We start from the raw sequence: 27,921 nt of genomic DNA, 5'->3' as shown, positions 1-27,921 counted from the left end.
ATCATTTGCAAAATGTGTAATGGCCTATAATAACATTCTGGATTGATATTTTGAATATTGTACACATATATTTAGCATGTTATATATGTCATGTAGGCTAATAAGGCTTGTTATGTCTCAAAGTCCACGACAGTTTCAAAAACGAATGCGAAATGAGGATATTTTTTTTTTTAAATTTTCGACTGCTCAAAAGTACACAACATAAAATTGTGGTTGATTTACACAACTGAAGTACAATATTCATTGTTTTTTGCCTAAACAATGCGAGTATTGAATCAAGTAACTCTTCTTCCAAATTTGTCAGAATTTCATGATTTTACGGCAAAAATATTTTTACGGCAAAAAATAAATTTGCTGTTTCTTAGCCTAAACAAACACCAAATAAGTCTGTGAGCTAATCATGTAGTTGGACTTCTCACAAATTATGTCAATTTTTCCACTTGACAAGTAGAACAGTGTTCAAATAACCATAACCAGGAACTGGTATGCTCTGCTGTAGTGTTACTCATTGTCATTGAATCACACAAGTAAACAATTCACAAATAACATTATGCTTTGATAACCTGTATTTCCCAAATCACTGTTGACACAATGTGACAAAAAATTGCAGGTAATACTTTGTTTCACCTTGTATTTGGTAATGAAGTGACGTCCGTTTGTTGTGTGTTTACGAAGCGCCCTTGTACATACAGGTAACACAACTTTTAAAAGTTTCCCTGCATAAATGTTTTTCAACCGATTATGTAATTGTATGGCATGTTGGGCATCTTCAGTGTTAAATATGCAATGATGCTTCCCATGTTTCAGAGCAATTGAACAAAATTTGAAATGAAAAGTTGCAATGGCATGATATCAGAAGCACATTCTTCGTATTCAGAATGCAATTCGATTTGTTTGCTGTGCTCTCATGCCACACAAAAAATACTGTGCACACGCTCATACCAGTCCAGAGCCCTTAAAAAGAGCTTTACTGTAACTTTTAAAACATGATATAAAAACTGGGAAAATCTGTTCCAACTGACCAGCTGGGGAATCAAAGGATGTATCCAAAAGGATACAACAGTGTCACACTTACCCACTAGCAATGGATGAAATTAAAAACAGGGAAAATATGACAACATCCATGGGGGAGTAACAGTAACATTAAACATATAAAAAAAGTTTAAAATCCGATGTTTTTAAAAGACAATTTTTTTCTTTTTCAAGGGATTAAATAAGAGACCTGCTCTCAATATAGTGGAGACCAGCTCTCTTAAAATATGGTCAAACTTTGTTCAACTACTCATAGTAACTTAAAATAGCTTGAATGGATTTCCTTTAAAAAACACTGAAGATGCACAACATGTTTTTTATTATATTATGCTTTTTCTGTTTTTAAATAGGCTAAAACTACATTAATTTATTCAAACATTTATCAGGGGGAACTTAGAAGTTGTATTATCTGTATATATGAATAATGTTTATACACTCTGTAGATTTGGGACAGCAGGTGCGATTAAACAGCAACGTGAGTCAAATATTGTTACCGAGTCGTCAAGGCCAAACACACCTTTCACCCAAATTCACTTCAGAATGCACAAGAAAAAAATGTTCGAAAAGTTAACAGTATTTGAATAAATAAAAGTAAAATATGATTTATAATGTTCTGATACATAAACATAAATAAATGTCCAGTTCTATTAGCACATTACATATTCACTCTTTCACAAAATACGATGTAATCTGGAAATTCCCAAGCCTAATTTTAAACATTAACCTTTCACTTCCTGGGGAATTTCCAAAATGATGTTATATCTACTTTACACTAGGGAATTGTGAGTACATAAATAGTTCTGACTTTGTTTACTGTGATTACACGGTAAAGGGAATTCCCAACTTTCATGCAGTAGCTTTAAATTGTAAACAAAGAAAAATTTTCAAATTGAATTACTCAGGGCTACTGTAATAATGTTCTCAAGCAGAAGCAGATGTGTCTAAATGTTTAAAAACCTATGCCTTGGAATGAATTGGATAATGTGACATGTGGTCTCAACAATTTGGTTATTTTGATACACAAAATAACATAGCATAGCTTGAGACGTTTCCAAAACTAAGGAAATGATAATTGATTTCAGGACGTCAAGTACAACTCCAAGCCTTATAGTGGTGAAGGGTAGTAAGGTTAGCCCTACTAGTATATGGCCTTTTGACTGTGGTGATCCAAAACCATGCTATATCATAAAACCTGGCTATATCCAGAGAACTGCTAAACCCTGTGACTGCTATTCCCCAGAAATCGGGTGGAGCGGTTATAGTGGGTTTTAGCAGTTCTCGGATATAGCGTGTTCAAAACGCCCTATAGTAGGGCTAAGTAAAGTGGAGCATGTGTCCTCATATAAATATCTTGGCACTACATGTATGATTGATGACAAACTCAATTGGCATACACATGTAGAATACTTGATCAAAAGACTGAACTCTAGAATCACATTGGCACCTCATTCGCTAGTCAAACTGGGTAACAATGTGTGACCTACAATCCCGGAAAAAAATGTGTTCGAACACCCACTGTAATTCCCATGTTCTTCTTAGTATAGTGTGCACACTATATCCACTGGAAACTAAGGATTATAGTAGTGTTGTCTCAATGTTTATCTTAAGCATACTCCTCCCTTTCCCCACCAAACAATGTTGGGAGAAGATATGGTGAAGATGCGCATATTGGGCATGCTAATATTGTAAGGGGGTAGAAGGGGGACCATTTCCAATAAGGCCTTAAAAGTGTTCAAACAATTTTTTCTAAGATTGTAGTTCTTTTTACGTGATAATCAGAAAGAGCAGAAGGACACAGCCTAAGTAATTTGCTGAATAGTACAATAAAGTATTACTTGACTTGACTGGACTTGACTTGGCTAATCATTCACAAAATCTAATCATTCACAATATAATTATAGTTTACATTATTTGCTAAATATAGTTTCCATATGTTTTAATAACATGCTTCTCATTCTAATAAGGTAGGGATTTGACTTGAATTTTTAGCCATGCTGTCAGCTTTACAATGAGTTCTGCTAACACTGGTAATATGAAATGACCAGTCACTGACATTTCCTTCGAAACAAATCCATGTAAATGTGCTGGTCTTAAAAGCCTTGCATTTTTAAATAGATAAAGTGTATATATTTGTTCATCATATTTATGCAGCTTGTATCATTCATTTTTATACACATCTGTGGATGTTGACAATTGAGAAAATTTCCCCGCTGCTAAACATGAATGACTGTGTCGCTGTTGTCACTTGTTCCCTTGTAGCATCAATGAGGGCATCAAATGATTCTATGGATAAAAAGAGTCAGAGAAAGAGAAGATAATAAGAAATACATACATTTGTACAATTGACTGTGGATACTCATGAATGTGTTATTAGCATTTTGGAACAGTAAATTCTATAATTAATGGAACTTAATTTAATGTCCTGATCTACTCGTACTGTTAGCCACACTCCAGCAATAGTGGAATTCCTTTCTTTTGTTTGAATAAACATAGTTCAAAAGCATTTGGGACCAGGTTGCTTTTGTATTACATTAATTTGAAAATGGCACATGGACACTTAAAATGACATGCGTAAGAATATTTGTGTTGTGTATCTGGATAATATTGTTTCCAGAATTGCTAAGTGGAATAAGATTTATATATAGACAAAGCAACTTCAAACAGTGCAATAGGGAGACCGAGGAGTCTTTGCCCTTTTTCCGACTAGTATCTATATGTCAATTTTAAGGTTAGAAGGGACCTGACTGACCCATATGAGAGCCATGTGTCTTGGCTACATACAAACCCAATCTCAGGACTGCAAGCCTTACAATACTAACAGAGTAAAGCAGACAAACAAATTTAGGGAGCGGGGCAGGATGGCCCATATGGTAGGGTCAGTTCGCCCTAAAAAGTTAAAAATAACTAAACAAACATTTAGTAAAGGGTACTAGTATATTGGGCAGTTATTTACTTCCGGGGAAGAACAGGGTAAAGGGTAAAGTTCAAAATTACGCAGACCTGTTCAAAACTCACACCATCGTGACTCTATGGTAATACTACTTCAGATAAGGTATACTTTGACCAATCTATGATGTACGGTTATGGAGTTATGGGCAAAATTGGGACGTCATAGGTCCAATTTTTCCTCCGATGGGGGCTAAAATGGAACTTGCTCTGATTTTGATGAAACTAGTCTCAAATTATTTGTATTGTTGCAAGAAATAGTTTTAACGATCTTGGGATTAATAGGGGCTGTCAGCCAATTTCGCCATCTTGTGGATACAAATGATCTGTGTGTTCATGTGTTAGACACTACGCGCAGGTCGCAGCTTGCCACGCATCGATGGTGCGTTTAGCTGTTCACATATAGATCGAACGAGCATCGCAGCGTGCACCCACAAGATAGCGGCATACAACATCACACTGATTATCTCTATTTTATATGCAAAAACTCAATATGAACTGTGAAAAGGGCTAGTGTAGGTTCATGGCTAAAGCCCCAAGAAGTTAGAGAATTAACTGAAATTGCAGGGCAAAAATGCAACCTGTAATTATAGAAATGTATACAAACAAGCCTGACAGGGGGGGGGGTCCAGGGAGGCATTTACGTTTTAGACCTTCAGCTACAAATATTCTAATTATATGAAAATATAGGGATTATAGGGCTGTTAAAAACTTTCTAAGGAAATAGAGAAATCTTAAAAATATAGGAAATATATGGCCACTTGCAGCCCTGCTCATAGAGCTACATGATACACCTTACCTGACTCAAGCACCTGTAAAATGTACAACATTATCTGATTGCAGCTCTTGTAGGGTTCAGCAGAGAGAACAGGAAAGTATTTTTGCAACTGTTACAGCACTCTTGTTGTATTAAATCTTGTTTCACATATTCAGCTCCGACTACTTTCAACATGCAAAATCTGGAAAAGAAAAAATATAGGTTGAAGAAGAACTTCTCATAACAATACTAATTATGGCGTGTCCGTCCGTCCCTCTGTCCGCGCGCTATCGCATATTTATGAATATAAATGAGCTTATTTGCAAATTTTACCTATATTTTCATTATTCCACTCTGCAGATTAAACGCAATCACCGATCACCTTCAAACTTGGTATTGTAATGGTGGCCTGACGTGCAGTATAGTTTTGTGCCATGTTATTTGCATATCATTATGAATATTTATGTCCTTATTTACAAATGTATTTGCATTTGCATATATACAAAACCACATACTTTCAAAAAAGTATGTAATTTTTTGCAAAACCATGTGGTTTTGCATGCAGTACTGATCTCCCTCTCTTAACTTTGTATTGCATTTTTATATGAAAATGGAAATGGTCGTGTGTAATGAAGTGGTGTTCCTTTGTGCAGTAAATTTCAATGATCGCGCATCATATTGCATTGAAACACTCCTAATTTACTAAATATAGACCCTATCATAGTAAATGTGTATATTTTCTGAAAGGAAAATGTCCAGTCTGTCCAAATATGGCATGTCAGTAGGGGCTAGTCTGTGCAAATCCTTGTATGCATGAAAATGATGTCAACAAGAAGCACCGCCTCAAAAACATGTAACATCTAAACCACAGCACATATAAAAAAACCCAACCTTATCAGTGCAATGGCCCACCTAAATATATACTTTGAAAAGGTTGCCACTAGTTGATGAACTGTTATGATGTACACGGAATGACATATTACAAAATTTTCAGTCAAAATAAGTGGAAAATACAGGATATAATGCTTGGACTGCTTAAGACTTGCCCCTTTTTTGGAAAGAGTAAACTTCTTTCTTCAAGAAAATGTATAATTTTGATATAATATGTAGTTTGTAAATTAAGAATGTTTCAATGTATGATGGTGCGCGATATGTGTCCCAGGAACCAGGGAAGTGAGACAGATGGAACATCTATTGAATTATTTACGTAACATTGTATAGAAGGTACACGCCAAGCTATTGTGCTAACAATGTAGTCAGCCGCACAGCATGCCTTTTCAGTGGATCAGGTATGCCGCTTCTATTTCAGTTTGTTTATTTACAGGTTTATATTGTTATTAACAAAAATTGTTTTTTTCTCGATTAATTTTCACATAAAATGTGACAGAACTTAGTTAACATCAAATTTATAGTCCATAAATTGCACAAAATCAACCAAAAATAATCATATTCAGCCATATGCTTACAGAATTAGAATATTGGAAATCAGTCATTTACATTTAAACCGCCAATTATTGCTATAAATATGCGCATTTGACACGTAAATTTATCTCACATCTATATGTGAGCCCAGGCCACCCCAAAATTGCTGTTGACAAAAATATTCTTGACTCTTGAGTCTGGTATTATATTTCCATTTTGCGTAAAATTAATTTCATTTCATTTTATTTTCTGTTTTGTCACTGCTATGAAAGTATGTATTTTTGCATGTATACCCGGTACATGTATGTACAAATTGCATTTATGGCTACAGGAGACTGACTACATAGGGAAAATTATTTTGCAAAAGTATGTAGGTCCCTACTTTTGCATACATGCATGTATGCAAAACCACATACTTTTGGAAAAGTAACGGGTATGTAAACCGTAAACAAAATTTAACAGTACATACTACAGTATATGTATGTGCTTTTGCACGCTGCCAGTTCTGTGTCAATAATGAGATCAAGTAGCGTACGGTATGCATTTTTGCATCCTTTGTGACCTGAACGGAGTTACTTTGAGATTAACTCTAGCGTCAAATTTGCACATGTAGACTATACGAATTCCATGCTAGAGTCCTTTGCCATTTTTTTTTGGGTCGATCAGCGTTGATTTAATATCATAAGTTCATAACTTAAATCATGAAATGTACGGTTGTCGGTTGGCATGACATCACTTGTGATAGATCGCTTTTGCTGAGATTTGGCTGAATTCAGACACGAAGGGGACACATACCGTTGCACTATGGGGAAATTGTCTTGAACTAAGAGGTCCTGCACAAACCAATAGGGATTTCACAAGGGTGTCCCCTTTGACAGACATTCTCTCGGTCGGGCTGTTTAGATCTATTGCACCCATGCACTTTCGGACAATGCAATGGCATGTTTTGTGATTTCACCCACTAATTGCAACAGCAATTCAAGTGTCCCCTTTTGTAAGACAGGGGCCGAGATGGAACAGCCAAATCTTGGCAAAAGCAACCAATGGGTTTATATTCGAGAACTCCAGCTTCAAATTTGCACACGATAGTTACCGGTACTAGAGTGCTGTGCCATGTTTTGTTGGTCAGACAGCGGTGCAATTTTTTGCACTGAAGGTTATCTATATAAATAAAAGGAAGTCGCTAAATCTTGTGCGCGAATAGACTCAGAGATGATTTCACTTTCAGCTCTGATTTATTCGTACATTGATCAGGTACATATTGCCATTAAACCATCTGAGGTTCATTTTGCAAAAATTGATGGTAACTAAGAGAATAACATAAAAACTGTCGTGTTGCTATGCAAAATCGCATGCAGTGGCATTGTGGGTAATAAGGACAGTGTGAACCGCGTAATAATATTTCTTTTAAAAAACCATACGCAGAGCAACATTGCCCTGTTTTCTGCCAACTGCGAGGTGGCCAAGAAATGATTCAGGCTATCTAGATGCACAACATCGCGTACTTTAAGAATGATCTTACGAGCTTTTCGCCCCTACGCAGAGCTACGCACCCCATTTTCCGCCACTGCACCGAAGTTGGCAGCCAAGAGATTAAGTCTACGTCGCGTGAATTTTATTATTTATTCTAGGCCTATAATGAATCGTCGTTTAGTTTTACAGCCACATTCATACGGGAGATTGAGGAATATACGGGGAATGCATTGCACTTTATTTGGTTGAAAACGGTCAAGACCAAGAATTGGCCTCAAAATCAGTGAAAATATGGTTTTTCCCGGGATTTTTTGTTGTCAAAACTCAGTGGTAGCGCGTACCGTAACTAACTGGCAGCAGGGGGTTGGCGTTAGTACGTCGGCGTACTGAGCAATGTGACGCGCATATAGACAGAGAAATAGAAAAGAAAAGAAAGGAAGACAAAACTGAAAAGGTAGGCCTATGGATGGGTCGGGTTGTGGATTATATGCATGGTACTGGATTCGGTTAAGAGATTACCCGCCAAGATGATAAAAATCGTGAGGATACGAGAGGAAAGAAGGAAGCTAAAAATGAAAGAATGAATAAAATAAAATTCGGGGGGCGAATTAAAAAAATATTAAAAAAAAAAAAAAAATAAATAAAATAAAATAAAAAAAAAAAAAATAAATAAATAAATAAATAAATAAAAAAATAAATAAATAAATAAATAAATAAATAAATAAATAAATAAATAAATAAATAAATAAAAAAAAAAATAATAAAAAAAAATATATAAATAAATAAATAAATAAATAAATAAATAAATAAATAAATAAATAAATAAATAAATAAATAAATAAAAATAAATAAATAAAAAATAAATAAATAACGTAAAAAAACTAAAATAATGAGAACAGAATTAAATAGATAAAATTCAAACGGGAAATCACAAGCTAAGCAGGAAATATGAAAAATGGGAACAAAATGTAGAAAAAAAGCCAAAACTAAAATAATGCATGGGAACGGGGCTCAATAAATGAATAACATGGAAACGGAAATCACAAGCTAAGCAGCATGGGAACAAAATAGACCTATGCAAAAGAAACTGAAGAGAAAGAAAGGAGCTAAATGAATAGAAAAAAAAGAAGAAGACAAAAAAGTTAGGCCTACGGGTAGGCCTATTATACAGGTTATGATTACAGTAACTAAATGAAACGGGAGCAAACTAAAGAGGGAAAGAAAGAAACTAATCAGGAAAATTAAGGGATAAAAGAAGTTAAAATTAGAAACTAATCACGAAAAATAAGAAAAATAAATAACAACTGAAGGAAACGGGAAATCACAAGCTAAGCAGCTGATAAAAATGAAGCTATAAAGGAAAACGTATAAGAAAGGACAGATTTAGAAAATAATGGGAATGGGGTTAGGCCTAGATAGATAAATAACATGGAAACGGAAAATCAAAAGCTAAATAGCATTTTGTTTTAATGGAAACAAACTAGGCCCGTGCAGAATAAACTGAAAAGAAAATGGAAATGCAAGAAGGGACAGGTTTAGAAAAATAAAATTTACCTTTCAATGATTCTACCTTTTCAGTAATTCCTCCTGTTTTAGTGATCGCTCCCATTTACTCATCTAGCGGGGACCCGCGCGAAGCGCGGGTATCCCGCTAGTTTATTGTAATTTTACGAACATTTTTGATGCAATCGCCTGTGGTTATCGGCTGTATGTGTTTAATTCTGAACTTCCATTGCTTTAATTTATACGGTGTCATGCTTCAGCGAATCCTACTAAATTTTGAATGCAATGGTCTCTAGCCTAGAATGTGAAGCTATCGGTGAGCAAATTCTTGACTACATGTAAACTTCACGAGCAATGGAAGAAGCGATCTATCACAAGTAACGTCAGGCCGACCCGTCCGAAAGAATGACTGAGAAGTGGGCAAGTGATCTAGATGGAACTAGCATCCAATGTGATGTGAAGCTTCATGTACACCGGCAGCGTGTTCGCCCATGAGTGCGTACCGCAGTGAATCCAACCATGGCCATGCCATCGCACTCGTGATTAGTTTAGTACTATAATTAAGACTTAAAGCCATATTATCATAACATTTGCTGAGGAGAACGCCCTCAATTTTTTTTTTTTTAATTCTGCGATTGTAATGTACGTAATTTTACGATTGTAATGTACTTTAGTCAATAAAGATACTCTGCAAAAATCAAGACTTTAGGTGCTGTAGTTTTGTCAAAATCCGAGATTTTGAATAAAACGATGGAACCGGCATTTTACGATGGAAATATTTGTCTAGTAACACGTATGCACAGTAGGCCTACGTACATGGTGTGCAGGATCTACTAATCTATTTTTACAGAGACGTTATAATATCCCAGTGGGCACAGGTTAGGATTTCGACGTTGTATCAACGTTGATACAACGTCGAAATCTAACCTAACCAGATTTCAACCTGATTTCAACCTAGAGATTGGTTGAAATCAGGTTGAAATTTCAACGTCGATACAACGTTGAAATTTCAACCTGATTTCAACCAACTTTCAATGCAAAAAATTAAGAAGGTTGAAATCAGGTTGAACTTCGACGTTGATACAACGTTGAAATTTCAACCTGATTTCAACCAATGTTTCAACGCACAACTTAATGGCCTTTTTAATACATAAAATATTATTAGGACAAAATAGGCCTATGCTTAGTATATTAACATGATTAAAGTAAATTATATCCATGCCGCATGATCTCCCGATTTATGCCGTACTTCCGTTTCTCTTCTTCAAAAGTGGCCCGCCGCGGCGTTCACTACCTCCAACAAGCATGTAATGACTTACGCGAAAACACCGGGTGGTACGGGGTATGCTATACGGCCCCGTCGCCGCTCAATTGGCGGGCTGATGTTGATATGGGAATTCCTACAACTTGGTGGAAGCTGGTGCGACAAACACTTGTTGGGGATGCAAAAAAGGGGGTGCTTAAAAGTTTTGACCCTTCTAGGGGGGAAAAAAATAAAAAAAAATAAACTAAACATTTTTTCTGTGAAAATTGAGTTTACATGATTTTCGATGGGATTGACTCATAATTTTTATGTCAAAAAGGGGACCCTGAACTATTTGAGAACTGATATTTTTTTTTGCATCAGACCCCCCTAACAAGTGTTTTTGAACGGTCCCTAATAGGCCTATTATTATTTCGCATAATCTTTTAACCATTTTACTAACCCGTGATATCGCCCCGGGGTAATGCCCCGGGTATCGCCGCCAGCGTAGCCGGCGTCCGAGGTGCAGAGGTCGGCACCCATACTCCGGGTGTGGAGTGAGTGGGCCGTACGCAGCGGTCATGTAGTTGGGCCCCTAGCCCCTGGCTGGAGCCGGCCGCATCATAGGCCTCTATGTTGTCGATCATAGTCGGCGAAAGCAGGGGAGGGGGAACGCACTCTCTCAATTTTTGTCATGGGACGGCAAGTGTTTATAGGTATGCCTATACACGCACGTTTGGCAAGCTATTGTAGGTGGGTGCGTACGCTCGCACACATTACCGGTAGGCCCTACACACACACGTTCGCAAGTGTTTGCAAGTACGCACGCGCGTGCACAAGTGTTTGCAAGTACGCATGCGCAATCTCAAGTGATTATATGATATTGCGGTTTATGGGTACGCATGCACATGCTCAAGTCTTATGGGTACGCACATGCGTTCGCGAGTTATTGCGGGTACGCACGCGCGTACACAAGTACTGCAAGTACAAACGTACGTTCGCAAGTGTTTAATGGGCACGCATTTGGCATGCGAGTTCGCAAGTGTTCGCAAGTGTTTTCGTGTTTGCATGTGCGTTCGCAAGTGTTTATGAGTAATCGCGTGCGTGCGCAGGTTATTTGCATGTGCGCATGCCCATTCGCAAATGTTTGCGAGTACGTAAACACGTTCGCAAGTATTTGAAAGTACGCACACGTGTGCGCAAGTGTTTGCATGTACACACTCGTTCGCAAGTGTTTATGCGTACGCATGCACGTTCGTAAGTGTTTGCAAGTACGCAAGCGTGTGCGCAAGTGTTTATGGGTGCGCACGCACATCTGCAAGTGTTTATGGATACGCACCTGCGTTCAAAAGTTATTTCGGGTACGCACGTGCGTGCGCAGGTGTTTGCAAGTACGTGTCGCTTTCGCCCAACACTATGGGATATTGCCCAATGTACAGCAGTGAAAGTAAATCATGTAAATGGAGTTACACACGTACGAGCATGACGAGTGACGTACATGAACTTGAGGCCTAAATTTGCAAATAAAACAGGTTAGTAAACATTTAAATTTTCTTTAAAAGTCTACTGGAATTTTGGACATATTGCAGCATGTATATTTCAACGTGTTTTTCCATTTTGTATCATCAGGATATGTTAAAATAGTTAAGCTTACTAAGCAGTTAAGATACATGCCTGTTGTTCATGTTGTTCGAGCATATGTGAGTGGACGCGGCGAATCAGCCGTAAACTCGGCAAATTGTATTCTGAGTTAAAGTGTAAAATGTATGTGAAGGTCGTATTCATAGGTGTATCAATTCGTTGCGACAAGTATCTTATCAAACGCTGTTTAAATCAATCAATAATACTAGGCCCTACTACTGAAGAGGATAATAAGCTTCTACCTATTTCTATAGAATAGTTCTTGTCTTTGTTTGCTTTGGCTAAGTCCTGTTCAAGTGGTAGATAACAAAGCATTGTATTTTGTCTAGGTATGTATAATCAACAATGAACAATGAGAGGATATTTCTGAACCTCGTTGACTTGGGGATGATTTGAAATGACCGCCAATTATGACTGTTGGATATTTATTACCAGAAATGTAGAAAAGGAGACGCATGTAGAACTGATAAAAAATACAATTTTGTCGAAGGAACAGAGTTCAACAAATCATAACCCCGCTTTTGGATAGGCCTATCGTTTGAAGTCAAATGATATACCATTTTATAGCTTATGGTATATATTTTCTAAACACGAAATAAAACAAAATTGACCGGGGCCGACTTTACGGCTGGTTCGCCGCGTCCAGTCAGGCGGCGGATGACATGATCGAGCCGGCAACTCGTGAAACCGCCCGGCCGTATGGCATTTTCCATATATCGGTTAGTTTTTGTGGGGTTCATTATCGAACCCCAACGGTTTTAGCTTGTATTTATATTATTTATCAACATAGGCCTATTTGTTTGTGATATTTCAAGCGTTTTAAAATTTCAAAATAATCCCATTCAATTACACGGTTGACGATGAAAATTTACTGAATTTAGGGACTGCATGTCATACACCACCTGCGTCCAGTCACATATTCTCTAACGCAATGCGAGGGTAGGCCCTATCCTTGAGCAAATTCGTTGCTAGTGTTTTTCGAGCAACATGCCTGCTGCATGCTGTAGGGCCTATATACGATGAATGCACCATTAGACAGACACGATACCGTCATGACAGTGCCTTGACTTGTACTTTGTAGAAGACTCGGTCAGTTTGGAATATTTGCTGGGGCAATGCAAATGTAATTAACAAACTAGGCATGCTAGGCCCCTAGCCCTAGTCATATCGTACAGTAAAATGTCTTGCTTGGTACTGCTGGGAGCATAGATAGGTGAACCCTAGGCCCTAGACTACGTCATGTGCATGTGCATGATGTGCTAGGTCGTGTATAATATACTGGTCTATATAGGCCATTGTTGTAATTTCGTTCTGGACATACCAGAACAAAATTTAAATTTGACGATATTTTTGCAAAACAAATTAATCTGCAAGAAAATTTTGGTACATAAACAGTATGTAGCCAGAGGTTTCCAGTGATATAAAAATCTCGACTTTTTTTGAGAAAAGTTAGGGGATGACCGGATGCTGTGGATCACGAAATGCCCTTTTTAGTACATGTCATTCGATTTATTAAGTTTACTTTGAGGACTGTTAAATGTCAAAAGTTGCAATTTTTAATAATTTGCCCTAAACTTTTTTTATTGTATCGCGAATTTCAAAAAATCGAATTGATAAATATCAGAAGGACATCCCCCGTATTCAAAATTTTCGATATGTCTGATGTGCTTTCAGGTCCCACAAAAAATCTGTGCAAAGGTATATAGAGCCATTTGAACAGAGGCCATTTTGTATACAAAGTGTAGGGAAATTTATTAGTATTGTGCACCCGGAAGAAGACCTTAAAAACCTGTTCTATAGGCCTATGGCCTATATTACTGAGATGTCAAACAGGTTTTACCGGCCGGATTGACCCCGGTTCCTAAGCTAAAGACGTTTTTGAAAGGCGACGCCGCTATTTCAACGGCAAAACTAGCATTAAAACTTGTTCCGTTAGCAGTAATTCGGTCAGGGCCTACTTTTCTTGTGAAATCGATTTGTATAATTTCATATCTATTTTAGTCATTAGGCCTAATAGTTTGCATCTTTAATTTAAATCAGAACATGCCGACCTCACGAAGAACATGGTCCCTAAGGACACCACATTGTCTCCAATATAGCCATATACTTTTAGCCGGAACTCATCAAAATTGCACCTTTCGCGCAGTGATTTGGTGTAATGCGCCCTTAGTCTGACTTGCCATTCAATGTAAATCAGCTCAGCGAACTCAGTTTTGTTTTTTAAACATGTATAAACTAGAGCAAAAATAAGCTACAATTTCCCTCTTTTTGGTCCGAAGAATGGCCCTAAGAAATGTACAGCAGAATGACCCTATAAACAGTCAGGAGTAACTGGTCTACCTTCAGTAGGGCTATCTTACAACTTACATTACGCATATTTAATCATACTGCATATCTATGTCAAATATAATGTTTCTGTGTAAAATATGGAAATAGTTGTGTTTTTATTTTAAATGATAACCCCTAAATTGTTATTTTTGTCGTTACAGCTGACGTGTCGTTGCGCCACATGATAAAGGAATCAAAACAAGATCAGTGAACTTGGCCATGCAATAGACAGACTATAGTCCATGACAATGTAGGCCTACAATGTATAAAGCATCCAGAAAATTGACTTAACATCAGAAAGGTTAGATGCAGCCAAAGATTTCGGATGAACTAGCCACTTGAGAGAGCCGTAATTTTAAAACAATGGCATGGAGCAACTCCTAGATCAACCCTCCTTCTTCCTGCGAATTCTGCCTTTGGGTCCATCGTAGAGCAGACGTACCGTACTACTCATCAGTTCAAGTTCTAACCTTGTTAGTCATGAAGGGTTAAAGGGTCCTTCATTCCATCTAAATCCCGCAGATGGAATGTACTCCCGCCTCAAATTCCAGGAATTGTGAAACGGACCAGCTTCAAAACGGAGGTTAACAGCTATCTAGGCGCCAACCCATCAGCTTAATGATAACAGTTGTTATTGCCTTGATATGTGTCTTAACATACAAAGAAAGAAGGTGAACAACTAAGCAAGCAATACAGATTCTGGTCTAGATTTTCTTGATATTGGTAGTGATGACATCATCAATGCGAAATAAGCCTACTGATAGGGTTGACGTTTTCGATGCTTATCTCCTTCAGCTAAAACTGAGCACGACAAGGATCCTTTGAACATGTGTTAAAGGGTAGAGTGCAAGCGCAGAACAGTTCCAAAACTATTGATTACATTCTCTGTATGATCTGATCATCAGTCTAAGAAAGTTAGTGTGAAGTTCTTCCATGAGAAAAATAAAAGTATTTAGTTGTATAATCTGTCAACAATTTCCAGTTTAGTTAGCGTATATCAAAAGTCAGGACTTAGAAACCATATGTTAAAGATACCTTGCATGGTATCAGAAGTTTTAAGTAAGTTGTAACGTGAAAAGAAGATTTTTACGCGTTTTCTTCAAGTTAATATTGAATGGATATTCCAAATGCGCAAGCCAGGAAACCCCTTATTAACATTAAATACGAGGTTCATTCAAAAGTTCTACCTCCATCGTCACCTCTCTATCTTACGTGTCAGGCAATTGAAATTAAACATCCCAGCAAATACAAAATGTTTTCGAGATCATTCGCAAAAGGTTATAAAAGGTTGTCAGAAAACGCTTAAATGTCGGGTTATATAAAGGTTATATTAAGGTTATAAAACGTTTTCATAACATTAAAAAACATTTTTTGATAATCTTCTGCCCAGCAAACACAAAATGTATTACAGAAACGTATGTCGGGTTATATAAAGGGTGTAAAAACGTCTTAATAACATTCCAAAAACATTTTTGAAAACTTGATACAAAACATTCTGAACAGAATGTTATTTTGGGGTTGAAAAAATATTTTGCGAAAAATGTTTGCCTAAAATATTTGCAATAACGTTTTAAAAACGTTTTCATGACATTTATATAACCCGACATTTAAATGTTATTAAAACGTTTTGAAAAAAAAAACATTTAAGAACATTTCTGTGTTTGCTGGATGCAAATATTTTAACATAATTAGTTATAAGTGTTGACAAAATATTTGGCAAAAATGTTTGCGTTGATAGTTTACAATAGCATTTTGAAAACATTGTTAAAATATTGTTGTAGTGTGTTTTATACAAAACGTTTTAAAACGTTTTCATGATCTTTATATAACCCGACATTTTAATGTTATAAATACGTTTTTACCTAAGCCAAAAGCCAAAATATAACTTATCTAAAACGTTTTTAAAACGTTTTTGTGTTTGCTGGGATGATTATACCCTTACATCTTGGCTACAAAATAAAAATTATTAAATGTAATGTTTGGTTTTTAAGATGTGTTTGTTGAAGCGAATACAGATTTGGTGCGCCGGAAACGGTCTGAAAAAAGGCAAGTTTGATTTAAAAGGTGGCCTACATCTATGTGGAAGTCATTACAGATTTATTTCTGAAAATAATTAAATTGCTGTATTTTTGTTCAAATACTTTAATCAATATCTAATGCTTGCATGTAGTGCAATTTAACTGGGTATCGTGTATTTTGCACCCTCAATTCAGCATGATCAGTGCTTTAATTAGAGCCTATGTGCGCTGATAAATTTGGCGGCCATTTAGGATTTGAAGGTTAAAAGTAGGTCCAATCATCAAATTGAGGCTTATTACGGTAAACTGATATGAAAAGGTGAGAAATTAGCACAAGGTTTCAGGTTTACTCAGTGGTGGCCATCTTGAAAAAACAAATTGATCAAAAATTTGATTTTTGGACAAAATGTGATTTTTGATCAAAATGAGATTTTTGGTCAAAAATGAGATTTTTGGTCAAAAATGAGATTTTTGGTCAAAAAGTAGATTTTTGGTCAAAAAGTAGATTTTTGGTCAAAAAGTAGATTTTTGGTCAAAATGAGATTTGTGGTCAAAAATGTGATTTTTGGTCAAAAATGTGATTTTTAGTCAAAAATGTGATTTTTGGTCAAAAATGTGACCGCTGCACACGGCACTCCACACCCGGTTGCCTGCCGCGTATGGGTGCCTACTGCACGGGGCCCTCTGCACCGACCACAACGCATGACCGCTGCGCACGACCTACCAACTCCACACCGGGTTGCCTCCTGCGCGGGCTCCCGCGTATGAGTGCCAACTGCGCATTCTGCACCGACTACGATGCGGGCGATATACCCGTGGCAATTCCCCAGGGCGATACCAGGCCTATAATCATGATATAATACACCAGCCGGCCGATTGTGAAACTCACACGGGTAAGTATCACTTTATTACTATTATTTAGTACTTAGGCCTATATTTGAATGGTAATTTACAAAATCGGGATAAAATCGGGTTATAATCAGGTTGAAATCGGGTTGAAATCGGGTTGAAATCAGGTTGAAATCAGGTTGAATTTCGACGTTGATACAACGTCGATACAACGTTGTATCAAGGTTGATGCCCATTTGCAAATACAACGTGATTTCAACCTTATTTCAACGTCGAAATCGGACGTTGATACAACGTCGATACAACGTCAGAAACTGACCCGTGTGCCCACTGGGATGGCTTTAATTATTGTATCCAAGGCAAGGGTTGTTCGTTCGTGTTGTAGTTTGAAATTTATGTGATAGGACCTAATTTGAATCGCGGTTGGATCGTCACGTGTACAGCTGTTCAAATTCAAGCAGTGTTTTAACTTTGAAAGCTAAAAGCTGTTGAAATTTCTAGCTGATACATACATCAAACGTATGGAGCTGCAGTATATTAAAAGCCGAAACTCACATACCTGATACATGACATACATACGTACATCATACATGTATCTATCTAGTCCGAATAATCAGACCCAGAACAAAATATTAATTTCTGACATGATCATGGTATCTATCTATGACAATAATTGACATGTCTATGTACTGTGTACATGTATACGATGCTGCCATGGCCATGGTGGATGTATGTAATGGGGTGTAGCGTGTGTAGTAAACACTGACACGTCGTCTTATAACTAATTTGCAAAGACTTACCTGGCTACCAGTACACGATCATGTCAGAAATTAATATTTTGTTCTGGGTCTGATTATTCGGACTACCTGGCTACGAGGAATGATTCAACCACACCAACTATCTGACAGTGATGCACAGATTCTCACATCGAATAAATATACACTACTTCGCCTAGCTGAGCGATATAAAGCGGCGGACATTATTGTGAGAATGACAAGCTGTCTATATTCATGATATTGGAAAAGCACCGCACACCACTAAAATCGTCGTCATTGATTTTGCCACGCAAGTTCCATAACTTTTTTTATGCAAAAGAAGATTTTTTTCTTTACAGTTTCGAATTATAAATTCTGTATCATCTTAGAGAAGAATATTTTTCATAACAAAGCATGAATGGCTCAATATTATGAACATTGCTCGTCTACTTGTTGAGAAAACTAGCGATATATAAAATTCCGACTGCTAACTACATTTTGGCCTTGTATATTCATGCGCAGATAGCCGTAAATATTGCCCAAAAATTCCTGTTTTATTTAAACCTGTGTGGCATTCACATTTACAAATTCTATTCAAACATGGTTTTGAACACTAAAATTGCTAATATTGTATCAATTTGTCACATTTTGTATGTAAAGATGGCACTACATGACTGATAAACTTAGGCAGAAGTCTGATTTAGTGGTATAAGCCCTGGAATTAAAATGACCACGTGGTGATACATAACTGGGTGGAATATTTTCTAAAACAATGCAAAAATTCTTCAAATTATTTGCGAACCACGCAAAAGGTCAATCAAAATTGTTAGGATATAATGCAATATATTTCTTAATTCACATTTGATTCACAAGTTGACAAATATTTTTAAAGTTACGAACACGTATATTTCATTATAGGCCCTATATCACCAAACTCGATTGAAGAGTCTATGCAAAACATCATACTTTAAAAGTATGTACTAAATTATGCTATACCGGGGATGGTCCCCCTTCTCTTTTCGAATCGCTCTGGCACTTTAACGTGTGTGCCCCTTTGTTTGTCCAAATATGTTGGTTTATGTTAATCTCTTGTTTTACATTACATTACATTACATTTACATTACATATAAATATTTATATAGCGCTGCTACATTTAGAACGTTGTTTTGTTTTATATTATTCTCCTCTGGTCCTCTATAAGTAGCACAGAATTTCGGACTCTTATTTGGTTTTATATTGTTTTTCTCTGTTTTATCCCTCTGTTGTGAAAAATACGACGATCAATTGAAAATTCTGACCTTTCATATTGAAGAAAACTTGAAAATAATTAGAATTAAAGTACATATCATTAGATTTATACAATTTACTTGGAGGACTGTTAATTTTCAAAAATATCAATTTTTAATTATTTGCCATAAATGTGTTTTATATCGCAGATTTCAGAAAAAATCACAAAATTATGCGATCTCAGAAGGACATTCCTCATATATTAAAAATGCAAATCGATATGTCTGATGCGCTCTCAGGTCCTACAAAAAATACGCAAAAACGTTGCTATCCGAGCGTTGCTATCAATGCAATCAAAACTCATATATTTAAATTGATTATTTTGATTTTAAATAATTCGTTTAATTAATTCAGTTCCAATGTATAGGGCGGTTCCAGTTGCCACGGGAAAAAGTGGCAAATCTTCCAAGCCACTTGCACCAATATCACATCAAATTAAAGAGGGTATCAAATTAAAGAGGAGATCTTGATATATTTGAATGGAAAAACAGTAAGATTGTATTATGGTTTTAAGGGAATTTTGATGATTGATTAATTGGTATTTCCACTACAAAATTAATTGGAGAGAATGGTCGCACAAAATACCTAACAAGTTATATATCCCATGAAAGGTCTCAGCTAGAAGAGCCCAAATTTACAACTACAATTTGCATTGTACCTGTCTCTGTATCAAAAATTTATCAAAACATACATACCCACAAGACTAATGTATAATTATGGGGGAAGGGTGTAGGGTCAATACGCCTATTCTCGGTCACACGCCTATTCTCGGTCAGTTAGCGATTTGAACAACCGCTGACGATCGTTGCTTTAATTTCAGCCGTGTCTTCCGAACGAATCATTTAGCCGTACCGGTGCTGCAGGTTTTGGTGACTTTTTAATATCACGGCAGCACAGTTCACCTCAAATAATAGATTTTGAGATTGTATGGTGACCTGAAATATCGGCATTTAAAAAAAAATAATGACGCCATTTAAGAGGGGATATTGTAATATAATCAGTGATGCGAAATTGTACATGCATTTTAAAGCTGTAATTTTAACAAGTTGATCCACCTGCATCGTAAATAACACCATAGCAAATGATTGGTGTTGTGTTTATGTAAATTCCCATAGAAACAGGGGTGTCCGAGAATAGGCATACGAATTCCGTTGGCATTCCTATTCTCGGTCAGTGTTCCCAAGTATGAGCTATGTTGACATTGTTGTTGCCATGTGTCCTACAAATGATCATGCATGAGCACATGAGAAGTGTTGCATTTTGCTCTGCAGGCTTAAATTAGGCCTATAGCCATTTGTCGAATACAAATGAGCGAGGAGAAATTATTTGTGACCGCCCGCCCCTCCCCTCCCCCACCCATTACCCCATCCCCTAACCTGTCGTATTTTCGAGCTTTTTCTGTTTTATAAATTGGGTCAACAATGTCACATTTCTGGCGGCAAAAATGGTTCCTGCCCTGGACCGAGAAAGGCGCTATAACTGACTTGCGCAGATTACATACACTATCTCCTCGGGCCTACACGTGCTATTAGCGCAATTTTGTCATTACTTTATATACATGTTAGCACAAATAGCACCGCTATTTTCATGGGTGTGCTATCTGTGCAATTGACAGTGTTATTTTTTGAGGACTTAGAAAAAAACCCATTAGGGACATTAAAAATAGCTTTAAATGTTAATTTTAGCGCAGTTATCATGGTTATGCTATTTTTGAGTTCTCCTATTACTTGGAGGGGTGTTATTAGCGCTGTTGTGCTATTCTTATGGTTAGCCCCTAGCGTGCTATTAGCGCTATGGTGCTATTCTTAAAATGGTTAGGCCTTATAGCGTGCTATTAGTGCTATTGTGCTCTGGAAATTGTTTTGGCCTTAGGCGGCATATAGCGCGTTATTATCGCAATAATGTTATTTATTATCGCAATAATAATTCTTGTACACTTGAAGGGGTGCTATTAGCGCTATTGTGCTATTCTTAAAATGACCTAGACCTTATAGCGTGCTATTAGCGCTATTGTGCTATTCTTCAAGGGGGCACAACACTAAATCCTTCCGCATTTGGTGTAACCTTGTATAGTTCCGGCAAAATGTATCAGCCTCTCGTGGGTACTAAATCCAAGTGAATCGTGCTTGTTTTTATGGGAACAACAGAGTAGGACCTCAACATTAAAAAAATCTATTCAATAAATGTTTCAAATCGATTGTGAATTAGTGACAGGCTGTCGGAATAATATCAAGGCCGGAACTGGTAAGGAGGCAAAATTGTCGGCCGTAGCGCAAAATTTTTGACTTTCATCACTTGGGTGCTAAATTGGTCAATTTGGCGCCCCTAAGGTATGTTGCCCCCCCCCCCCCTCCCCGTAGTTACGCCACTGATCGATCTGCAGTGGTATTAATACCAAAATTAATGCAGTTTCATCAGTAAAACGTGAGTTTTGGTGATTTGTATGTCCCCTACCCTTAATATTGTTATTATTTTAAGTTACCTGACAACTAATGGCTTAATTGCTTTTAAAATAATTACTAGAAAGTTAGAACAACCAATTAGCTACATACCAAAATGAATTCATTTTCATCAGCAAAACTTGAGTTTTTCGTGATTTGTATGTCCCCTACCCTTAATATTGTCATATTTTATGCTGTTAGATATGGAATATTAACATATTTCTCATATATTATGTTTAACTACCTGACAACTAATGGTTTAAATGCTTTTAAAATAATGCTAGAAAATGAGAACAATCAAATAGCTACATAATTATTGATACCAAAATGAATTCATTTTCATCCGCAAAACTTGAGTTTTGGTGATTTCCATGTCCCCTATCCCTTAATATTGTCATATTTTACGCTGTTAGACATGGAATATTAACATTCTCGTATATTTTATGTCTATCTAGCTGACAACTAATGGTTTAATTGCTTTTAAAATAATAATAGAAAGTTGGAACTATCTATTAGCTACATATTGTTACCAAAATGAATTCATTTTCATCAGTAAGACCTGTGTTTTGGTGATTTGTATGTCCCCATACCCCTTAATATTGTCATATTTTACGCTTCTACACTTGAAAAATGGATATTTTTTTACATTTTTAAGTCTATACAGCTAACAACTAATGGTCATTTTGCTTTAAAAGATTACAAGAACCAAATAGCTATGTATTGATGCCAAAATGAATAAATTATAATGAATAAACATCGAGTTATGTTGGATTGTATGTCCCCTACCCCTTAATATTGTCATATTTTACACTGTTACACATTGGAAAATTAACATTTGTTCACACTTTATGTAGACCTGATGGTTTTTCTGTTAAAAATAATACTGGAAAGTTAAAACAATCAATTAGCTACATGTTGATACCAAAATGAATTCATTATTATGAGTAAAGGTTGAGTTATGGTGGTTTTATTTCCCTAACCCTTAATAATACCATATTTGACATGGTTATACATGAAAAATTAACCTTTTCTCACATTTTATGTCTATCTACCTGACAAATAATGTTTGCTTTGCTTTAAAATAATACTAAAACATTTGAACAATCAATTAGCTACATATTAATTCCAAAATGAATTCATTATCATGAGTTGCAGTTGAGTTATGATGGTTTATATTTCCCCTATCCCTTAATATTGTTACACACGCTGCTACATGTGGAAAAGTAACTATTTTTTACATTTTCAGTCTATTTTCCTGACAAGCAGTGGTTGATCTCACCCCGCACATATAAATATTCAAAATATTATATGAATGGTAACTTACCAAACAAATTTTGTTAATGGAACTTATATAGTTCAGCTGAGTGACATATTTTAATATGTTGGGGTGTTTTACGTGTCTTAAAAGACACGTAAAACACCCCAACCCCGAACCCTATACACACCCACACCCACATACACACCCCACCTACCCCAAACCTACACAACACAAACCAACATGCACGCAAACATGCACTTATATAAATATTATTTTGAACCAGAACATCAATGTTTGCATAGACATGCTAGATATGCTTGATATTAAAAACAAAATTAAAAAATGGAGCTTAATTAATTTTGAAAATAGAAATTGGCACAATAGTAAAATTTGAAGCCAGTGCCATAAAAACACACACCCTACGCATTGTTGTGAAAAATCTGATTTTCCACTAGTGTATGGACTGGCCACTTCCAATCATGATCTAATGAAACCTAGGTTTGCTTTCAAATAATACTAGAAAGTTAGAACAATCAATTAGCTACATAGTCATACCAAAATAAATTCATTATTATAAGTAAAAGTTGAGTTATGGGGACTTATATCTCCCCTACCCCTTAATTTTGCCCTATTTTTTGTGATTTTATGTGATTATACGTCCATATATAAAAGGACCTGTAAAAAAGTGTTACCACAATTTGAGACCACTGCCTACCTAGCAGTGATCTACAGGGTCCATACAAACTACCTATGGTGTCAAACCTTGTATGTAGTGGGGGTGTACGAACTCCTTATTTAGGGCCCTGTGTGATCTTGCTCCTGGACTAGTCGGGCGTACCACCGCATTCCGCTGTGCGCTCCCACAAAATAGGACCACCTCGGACCCCGATCGGATGGTACGAAAATGTTTGCCAAAAAACCGTTTTGAAAGGATCGCTCCTTGTCAATATATCTGAGAATACTGCACGCGTATTTTTATTATGCGTTTAAGTTATCAAAACCGCATCATACCGATCAACCAGGCTTCCAAAGAGAATGACCGAGAATAGGTATAGAAAAACTATACGGTGACCGAGAATAGGAGTTTAGTGACCGAGAATAGGCGTTGTCGTCAACTTTGACCTTTTGACCTTGTACTTCCAATACAAGTTCAATGGAAGATGTCATGCAGGGTATGTTAAACCGGATGTTGTGGGGAATACACGTTCCCATATAGCTAACTTTTATAATTATTTACACAAGAAATAGAGCGGGTTGTTTCTTAAGTGACCGAGAATAGGCGTATTTACCCTAAAGTATAATACATTTACCTGAACAAAAAACGGTGCAATTTGGGAACAAACGCGAAATGTAACGAACATGGGCCCACCTCAAAACACATGGTCATTATCCTTCATGTATATCAGACTGTTCTACAATCCATCGAATATATATTATATATAGAAATCATTTCAATACACAGGACATAGGTAAGAAATACATTTGGTTGGGTTTTCTAAATGGAATGGTACGATACCATCTGGAGTATTCTACCAGAGTGAGGGAATGTGGCTAGCGCCCTCTGACTCCCTAGCTCAGCAGCTTTAGGGCGGAGGAACCATCGGGTTCAACGGCCAGTATGTTCCTTTAGTTTCGTTTAGTTCATTTATTATCATGTAATTCAAGGCCACAGGCCCACAATACAATATATTTAGTACATAATACAAACAAAACATCAATAACATAATTTAATTAGATCGAATATCTAATTTTCATTGTATAAAAATCATATTTAGATAAACATTGTAAATCATGAGCATTTTCGGTGCTCATTAGTGAAATAAATTTTGCTTCATTTGGTGCATTTATAGACCGTATCAGATCTTATATCTACAAAAAACGGACATGACATAATAAAATGATACTCATTTTCAATGCTTGCGGTGTTACAAAGTGAGCAAATACGATCGTAATAATCAATATTTTCCCTTCTATTTCGACCTTCAACATGTGATTTGAACATCTAAGTCTAGAAAGAGACTTACGACAACGATAATCACACATTTCAAGCAAATATTTTTCTGGTGTCAACAATGTTTTAAAATTTCTATATGTTCTTAACTTGGGAGTATTACACACATCAGCAAACCATTCTTGGGACGCAATATCACACAATCGTCTTGAAATTGTACACATAAAAATTTCCACACCTTGTGTTATCCATACATAACCAAATCCAAGACGAAAAATCATGTTTTTAACAAGGGTAGCCCAAGTAGTGACATTTTGTTCCAGCCTATACCAGTTGTGTTCTTTTCAGTACTGTAAGTATTAAGTCATTTCCATTAAACAAAAACAAAACTGCTACTGTAATGTCATAGAGCGTACAGTCAGCGGTGCACCACGGTGCGCCATGCTGAATACTGCATAAAGAGCATAGGAGGTGCTTCATGGCTTTGATAGGTTAAGGTTGAATACTGGTCTCTCAAAAGCACCTTGTCAGTTATGTGCCGGCTGGACTTGTTCCTTAAACTGCTCGAGAACAGTGCGTTTAGACCATGTGTTGTGTTTCTGGTAGGGTTAAATTTAGTTCTAAGGTGAGCTGCCATCCCGGTGGGTTCAGTCTTCACTGACAATGTGTACGCATGATGGTTCCAATTAGGGGTACTTTTCAAGAAATGTCCGCGGAATTTTCGAGGACAAAATTGTTCGCGATTGTCCAAATTAGGGGTGTTTTGGAGCAAAATTGTCCTTGAAATGAAAAATAGGGTGTATTTCTAGGACTTTCGTCCGCGTTTTACTGCTACAGTTTTCGTTATTGTCCTCATTTCCCCGTGAAATAGGGGGGAAATTCAAAAGCGTCCTTGAAATGGTAAAAATAGGGGTATTTATTTCGGAAAAATGTCCTTGATTCCTGGTGATAAGGGGGTGAAATGAAAATGCGTCCTCAAAATGATAAAAATAGGGGAGGTATTTGGGGGCAAATTTTCCTTGATTTCGCGCAAAATAGGGGGTAAAATTGCTGCAAATGTCCTCGATTCCCCGTGAAATAGGGGTCATTTTCAAATCCTGGAACGGTCATACGTCCTACCTTTAAAATACAAACTGAACCCACCGGGGCTGCCATGTCTCACTTTACTATGGTCCATTCAGTGTCCTTCCCCAAACCCAGCTATAGTTTAAATAGTTTGGAACTACCTATTCCAATGGCAGATGAAGCCAATACAATTGGACATGACATAATTATCATGTATACATAATGCGATAGAAAAGGATTTTTACGTGCTGAAGGCCACAATCTACATACCTCAGTTAACATCTAAAGAGAAGATAGCTGTAAATTTATGTAATGAGCACCATTGGACTGTTTACCAAATATGGGCATTATAGCAGAAATGTAATGAAATACATGAATGGAAAATATCCGGATGGTGTCCAAATTTGGCTGGAATAAACCTTATGGTCGATACTATCGAGTGAGTTTGATATTTTTATGAATGAACTGTAGCATAAATGGTAGCAATGACATTATCGGGCCTTGATTCACTACAAAACAGTCAAAATGATTGTTTTAAATTAAATCGGTACGTGAATTGGTTTTTAAGTTTTTAATTTTTTGCATGAAATATGAAGATAACAAATTCAAATCAATATTAATTATGATATTTTGGCCTAAATACATTTTGTTCAGCAAGTTTCGAAAGGATTTGATACGTGCAGGTGGCATATACCCGTGAGTGTGTGATTATTACGTAGTCAATTCACCACATACGGGTCCTCCAAATTTTTCTAATGCAGCATGACTCGAAGCAACTCGAGAACAAGCGTTTGCCCGGGGCGTTTGCTTGAGGAAACTTCCCACATGCACAGACCACTAATTATCAACCAGTGGAGTCGTGTTGGTCAGATTGTAGATGGTTTCATTTGGAATCCGATCCACATGCTTGATGTTTAGGGACCGTTCAAAAACACTTGTTAGGGGGACCTGATGCAAAAGGGGGGCTGAAAATTGTTGACCCTCCTAAGGGGGGGGACCTGAAAAAAATAACCACAAATTGTCCTAGAAAAATTAATTTCAAATGCTTTTCTATGGGGTTGACCCATAATTCTCATGTCAAAAAGGGGGACCCTGAAATTGTTGGTCTGTAAAGGGGGGGGGGCCGAAAATTTTTCGCGATTAAATTGTTTTGTACCAGGCCCCCCTTACAAGTGTTTGTGAACGGTCCCTTAACATGACTCTGTAGCAAGATGTTGCAAGGGCATTGATCTTGTTTTCCATGTCCTTGGTGATTACCCATGACTCACACTCGTACAGAAAGACAGTAACACAAGTTGTCTCAAAGAGCTTGATTTTTGTTACGATTGGCAGGGATGGGCCTCTCCAAAGGCGTTCCAGTTTCCAGAAAGCTGCCCAGGCTAGTGCTTTTCTTCTTTTTAGGTCTCCATCACTAGAGCCCATCTTGGAACCCATGTACTTGAAGTCTGTAACATGGTTGATGGTACTACCATAGACTTCAAGTGCTGGTTGGGCGTTACAGTTTGCAGTCATATATTCTGTCTGATGGTTGAATCTGCATGATACCCAACTTGGCAGTCCGCGTGGCTCTTGCTTTCCAATAACTTTCTCAACTACTTCACGAACCGCTTTTTCAAAGGTCTCATACCTATCAGAGATGGGTGTGGCATCATCCATGCTTAAGACCTGGAATCTGCTCGATAGCTCCAGCTGAAATTCCTCCTTTGTATCAGGATCTTGCAACTTCATCCAGTTGAATTTTGGTCTCTTGCAGGGTTTTCCTTTGCTTGTTCGCAGACTGGCAGCTAGACGGATAATACGATGATCGGAGTCCACTTCTACTGAGTTGTATGCTCGACAGTTACGGAGAGAATTTATCCATTTGCTGTTTATTAGAATGTGATCTAACTGTGCATGGGTTGATCCAGCTGGATGGGTCCAAGTCCAGAGACGGTTCCTGGGTTGGGGAAATC

The 27,921-nt window shown here is 37.0% G+C and overlaps 1 protein-coding gene and 1 long non-coding RNA gene across 2 annotated transcripts in view; both read right to left on the bottom strand.

Moving 5' to 3' along the window:
• The window catches only part of LOC140166792 (ornithine decarboxylase-like), a 142,365-nt gene that overhangs the window by 84,653 nt on the left and 29,791 nt on the right, over positions 1 to 27,921 (bottom strand). The gene's annotated exons all lie outside the window — the stretch shown is intronic.
• On the bottom strand, positions 574 to 18,228 carry LOC140166162 (uncharacterized). Its single transcript, XR_011860818.1, has 3 exons — positions 18,079 to 18,228; positions 4,778 to 4,937; positions 574 to 3,315 (listed from the first exon to the last, which is right to left on the bottom strand). It is a non-coding gene; the product is annotated as an uncharacterized lncRNA (long non-coding RNA).

This window comes from Amphiura filiformis, chromosome 12, assembly GCF_039555335.1.
Source record: "Amphiura filiformis chromosome 12, Afil_fr2py, whole genome shotgun sequence".
Taxonomy (NCBI): domain Eukaryota; kingdom Metazoa; phylum Echinodermata; class Ophiuroidea; order Amphilepidida; family Amphiuridae; genus Amphiura; species Amphiura filiformis.
Note: the sequence above shows the minus strand (reverse complement) of the source record. Positions and strands in the feature narration are given on the sequence as shown.